The sequence below is a fragment of the Colias croceus genome, chromosome Z (assembly GCF_905220415.1).
Source record: "Colias croceus chromosome Z, ilColCroc2.1".
NCBI classification, from domain to species: domain Eukaryota; kingdom Metazoa; phylum Arthropoda; class Insecta; order Lepidoptera; family Pieridae; genus Colias; species Colias croceus.
The window spans coordinates 11,821,331-11,827,191 of record NC_059568.1 but is presented as its reverse complement, the minus strand read 5'-3'; the positions used below and the strand labels follow the sequence as shown (position 1 = coordinate 11,827,191).

At 31.9% G+C, this 5,861-nt stretch overlaps 2 long non-coding RNA genes across 2 annotated transcripts; both read left to right on the top strand.

Annotated features, from left to right (window-relative positions):
• The first annotated feature begins 1,808 nt into the window (after positions 1-1,808).
• On the top strand, positions 1,809-3,282 carry LOC123705030. The gene is made up of 3 exons (XR_006753252.1): positions 1,809-1,880; positions 2,097-2,199; positions 3,076-3,282. It is a non-coding gene; the product is annotated as an uncharacterized LOC123705030 (long non-coding RNA).
• A 450-nt stretch (positions 3,283-3,732) lies between these two features.
• Positions 3,733-5,427, top strand: LOC123705027. The gene is made up of 2 exons (XR_006753249.1): positions 3,733-4,343; positions 5,021-5,427. It is a non-coding gene; the product is annotated as an uncharacterized LOC123705027 (long non-coding RNA).
• The last annotated feature ends 434 nt before the right edge of the window (positions 5,428-5,861 follow it).

The following is a 5,861-nucleotide window of genomic DNA, read 5'->3' as shown; positions in this document are numbered from 1 at the left end:
ATATAGGTAATACATACTATTATTTACACATACCATTGCGTATGAATATACAAATACGTATATTCATTATCATTTTGCCATGTGAAAATATGGATGTAATGATAATGCAGATCAATACTAGATGGCTTATAATTTTTTATAAAATAAAATAAAACTATGTTTATTTTCGTAAGTATTAACAGATACACACATTATAAAATTTACATGGACAGCTTGGAATTGACAAATAGCCGTATTGGAAACTCCTGTAATAAGTTTTCATAAAATTATATTGTAAACAACTTACAATATTATAGTTACCTACTAAGGTTTACCTACTTATAATATTTTTAATTTAAAGTATCAAAAGGGGTAAGTCCAATTTACCAATAAAATATTCAAAATTGAAAATTGTGATGTGTTTGACCCTTCTTCATCGAATGTTTTTCTATACACTCGCTCGGCTCGTGCGGGTCTTAAGAGTAATTCTAACCCTTGTTCTAACCTTTTTTTTTTTTTTTTTTTTTTTTTTTTTTTTAACGTTGGGAAATGCCTTTACGCATCCCCCTCGCCAGTTTTACTGTCCAAGGGGGTATGTGGGACTCGCACAAAGCCATACCCACTAAAACCCAACGGTTGCCGTCTATCGTCTTGAACGGCGGGGGTTAACAGCCAGGCCTTGTACCCCCGCAAACCCTTGTTCTAACCTAACCTAACCTAGCCACCAGCTTTCTGCGTGCGGGCCCCTCAAGCCCTCCACCGGCCCGGTGCGCCCATCGAATACATTTTTAGCCGTTTCGTTTCGGTTATGTGCACATTAACCGGCCAAAGATGGAATATCACGACGCAAACAAACATGTTTTCGAACTTTAGCTGCTTCACGAAAATAAACCTAACTTTAGCCGGCTAATCTTAAGTTTATGTTCACAGTTCACACCTACCTTTAGCCGTAACATATTCTACTTTAAAGTAACTCATACGTTGTATTTCTGCGATAAAATAATCACGCTGCATAAAATCGTGGTGCTTGCCTTTAAGTAGCCTACTCACGATTCAATTTCAGTAACAATCTGTTGACACAATCTGCAGTGAGCTGACAGATTGTGTCGTGAATAGTATAGTTGAGGGCACGTTGGGGGCGTAACCCAACATGTTGCGAATTGGATCGGCGCGGAAGCAACCCGACAAATTGTCTCAGCAGATTGTGTGCGTGTTGAAACGTGAGTATTGTGATTGCTCCAATCTCGGCTCAATCGCGCTCGCAAAATGGCGGTTTTGAGATAAACGCGGGAAAGACATTTTTACATATTTGAGGAAGATGTTTATATTTTACAGCCGTTTATACTTTATAGCCCTTGAAATCTATCAATAAAATTGGAAAAAATACAAGCTTTACAAAGATAATTATCTTATATTTCATAAATTAGTATATCCATTAACACCAAAAGAATTTTTCAAATAGGTCTAGACTCTAGAGTTCCCTACATTAGCGCGTTCAAACAAACAAACAAACTCTTCAGCTTTATAATATTAGTATAGATTATTTAATAATTTGTAAGGCAGCTGTAAAGCAATTTTTAACATGCTTTTATTAGATTCACCCTTATGATTGTATGTAACTGCCATGATTGTATCTAGTACACAACTCTTATAGAATCCAATCCTTTATTAATAAAATTGATTCAAAATTTACACACACATCCAATAAATGTAAATGTGTAAATTTTGAATCAATTTTATTAATAAAGGATTGGTGACAATAGATATAACAATTGCATGAGTTTAAGTTTATTGTTTAAGTTTTTTTTTGTTTTTTATTTTTGAAACTATAATAATTATTCACTTTTAGCCAACAGATAATCCACCAGTGCCAGTGCTATCTAATGATATGGAACTATCAGGTATATAAACAAACATTACATTTATTCACACACATACCTAGTAAAATCAAAATTTGAGTACCTACTTTATTCTTTAATGTACAAAACAAATTCCTCAACAACTATTTTATCCATATACATACGACAGACTAGGACAGCAACTTTGTTTTTTATTATGTAGACATAAATTACACATCTACAAAGAATATAGAATACACTTATTAATAATTCCTCTAGGTACTGTTGAAATGTCGCAACTCCCTGGTGTCCGTTTATGTTGTCCCTGCAACAAGTATGGGCCATGTGACAACTTGACCCAATCTGAATTGCTAACTTGTCAGTAAGTACTAGATTCATTGAATTATTCCAAATAGAAGCAATATAAGTAAATAGTATGATTTAAACACTAGCTTCCGCCCGCGACTCCGTCCGCGCGGATGTCGGTCTTCGCGTGGATGGTTTATTTATCCATTTTGAGTACCTCTGACAATAATATCTTATAAATATCTATTGGACCCAATTCCCAAATACGGCTAGGCCTATAATAATACGCAACGTGTGTTCGCGGTTCTACAGAACAACGTCTATGGATAAAACTGAAAAATTAAGATTACTTTTTTTCTACGTATTTTTCCAGGATAAAAAGTATCCTATTTTACGCCCAGGATAATAAGGTATAATTATACCAAGTTTCATCGAAATCGAACCGCTAGTTTTCACGTGATGCCTTCACATACAGACAGACAGACAGACAGACAGACAGACAAAAATTTTTTTAATCACATATTTGGGTTTGGTATCGATCCAGTATCACCCCCTGCTATTTATTTTTTCAATATTTTCAATGTACAGAATTGACCCTTCTACAGATTTATTATTTGTATAGATTAAACGATTGTGTGATGAAAAAAGCTGCTTTAAAATCGCAAGTAATTAAAAATTCATTAAAATGTAATCTAAACTGTACCTGCATTGAATTTTATCCTCTAACTTATTGTCACGAATGGGCAGATTCTAGACTTTAATTGAAACTTGACTTTTAAATTTAATTGTACGGTCTATTAGATTCTATATCAGAATTTAATTTTTCGTTTAAGTAAATTATAGTAAATAAATTTAAAAAAGTTGTTTCGATTGTTGGTACCAATCGCTTAGTAGCCACAAATAAGGTGTTTATATGTTATTAAGTTTACATTAAGTAAAATTTAAATTGTAGCTACTGCAAGCTCCAGCAGCACGCAGCGTGTTTCTGCGTAGTTCGTCACTTCCCATGATGTTGATCCCACCAACAAATCATTATTATCCAATCCAAATTATCCAATCAACAAATATTATCAAATGATTACTGTATTAAAGCTGTATATGGGGCATTTCACGCGAAGCGGACACAGATTTCAGGGTCAGGTTTCAGATTTCGGTTATATTTTAGTATGTTACACTTGTATATATCTACGGTATGTATACGAAAGTTCTTTGCATTTAGAATCTTAGTTTTCAAAATACCGTGGATATATACAAGTGTAACATACTAAAATATAACCGAAATCTGAAATTGACCCTGAAATCTGTGTCCGCTTCGCGTGAAATGCCCCATATTTTGATTTTCTAATAATTTTCTTGAAAATTTTTTTTACTAAGTACGTATATTTTGTTTTGTGTAGAAGCACTCATTTAAGTTTTTTGATAAATAAAACATTTTGTTTTGTGTAGAAGCACTCATTTAAGTTTTTTGATAAATAAAACATTATTTTGTTTTGTATAGAAGCACTCATTTGTTTTGTGTAGAAGCACTCATTTAAGTTTTTTGATAAAAAAAAACATTATATTTTTAACAATTATCAAATGATTACTGTGTTAAAGCTGTATATGGGCATTTTCGCCAAAATGTCTACAATCCAATTCACGGGATGTCCCACACATAAAAATTGCAAAAAAACTCAGGATTTTTAATTTAGAAGTGTTGAATTAATTTTAAATAGTTAAGGATGACTTAAGATTTCTTGTTTTTTATTTTACTTATGAGAAAATTAACCCAAAGTTCCAAAATTTAATCCTGAAAACTGACATCTTACGGATTGCAGTACTGTCCCCTTTTCGAAATGTGATCTTTATTTAACAATTTCTCAGCAATTTCGCTATTTATTACTTACTGCAAACGTTTAAATTATTGTAATTTCGTTGTAGTTTTCAAGTGTAATAAACTCATAATACATTTTAATACAATTATATTATTTAAAATTAGTTTTAATCGTGTCCCCTTGGTATCTGTTAACTGGACATGTCCTGCACCGTTACCGTAAATGCTCAATAATTTCGTTCGGTTTTTTTTCTACCTTCCACAATTTTTTTATACAAATAGCAACACCAAATCGAACACGAGCTATGTCAGCAACCATTTGAAGTGTCAGCCGTTTTAGCGTTCATTTTTGACAGTGTTGTGAGCGGTAACGGTCATTTTGCAAAGTTTTCACCTCATACTGAGCGGTAAGTGTTTCACGATTTTAGAACGATTTTGTAATGTTAATGTTAAAACAAAGGTAGTTTCACATGGTGACATTATTTGTGGCTTTATATAGAATAAAGATATTCAATTATCTTAACATATATTCAGTTTATGATTAAAAATCTAAGAGAAGATGTGCGACCGTTACGTCCTTTTCGTTACCAAATGGCTGGTAACGTATTAGCTGGACAAAAAAAGTAACGAACAGGACAGCGTAAATATGTGGATACACTGAGAGAATTTTTAGTACTATTTAATTTTTAATTGCTCTGCTTATTAGCCACCTGCCAAATGTAACTTGAGGTTTATAAATTTGCTTTTGCTCTGAATTTAAATTTATAACAAAATGCATGTCAACTATGAGAAAAATATGCTAGCTACAAAACTACATTAAGTAAAAGCTTTATATTTTTTAAATTACGGCCATGGTCGAATCTTGCTAGGTGGCTCGATTTAAGTCTCTAAGTGTATTTTTAGAAGATGTTGTTTCGACTTTTTTTAAATTACGTATGTTAATTTAAATAAGATAATTAATTATTAAAAAAAAAAAAGATTTTTGATTTTAACTAATAGTATGAACACAAACCGTTTTGAACTTTCGTTATTTTTATATAAGTCGATTCTTGTCCGACTGTTTGTTTGTAATTTTATGTTTTAGGTACTTATAAAAATGGCACATACCGCTGCCGAAAAAATTAAGCGGTATAGGGAACGAATAAAAAGTGATCCCCAAAAATATGAAGAGTATCGTAAGAAAAATATAGACCGACTTAAACAAAAGCGCAAGAAGATTTTGATTTTTTTTGAAGTTAAATGAAACAGCATTTTTGGTGCTATAATTGTGATTTTAGACGCCTAGACACAATAGATTTTCTATTGTGTCTGTGATTCCGGGGGCTGAGGGATTAAGAACAACTTTTTATACTAAGTGAAAATTTTAAAACCTAAGCTCGTTTTAAAAACAATTATAGACTGAATTGTTGATTTTTGATCTCATGTAAACATGTGCCTTAAATAATACCTAATGTAATGAAAGTCAAATAAAAATGATGAAAAGTAAGGTAAGCGGGTGTATTTAATTAGTCCCAGTATGTCCTCAACTTTACTATGTCAGGACCGTTACTGATTGGTCAGATATACGTGACTGTCCCCTGAAATATTGAAGAGTTTTGATAGTTTTTCTTTATTTTGTGAAAAAAATTTAATACTTTTTTATATAATTTCGAAACAAATGCATTCTCAAGTACTGATTGGTATTGAAATTCAAGATTTGCCCCTAGTTATTTCATTAATAAAATAAAAGTTAAGTATTGCATTTTCGTAAAAGTAACGGTCATGACAATTTGTTACAAGTTACAATAAGTAATTATTTCGTTTTTAACTAGAGTTTATGATCATTTGCTAGACAGGACAATTATTAAGCTACTACATGCCAAAAAAACCCAATTCTAACTTTAGTTTTATTTCAAAAGCAAAATATTCTTAGGTAACGTTCTGGA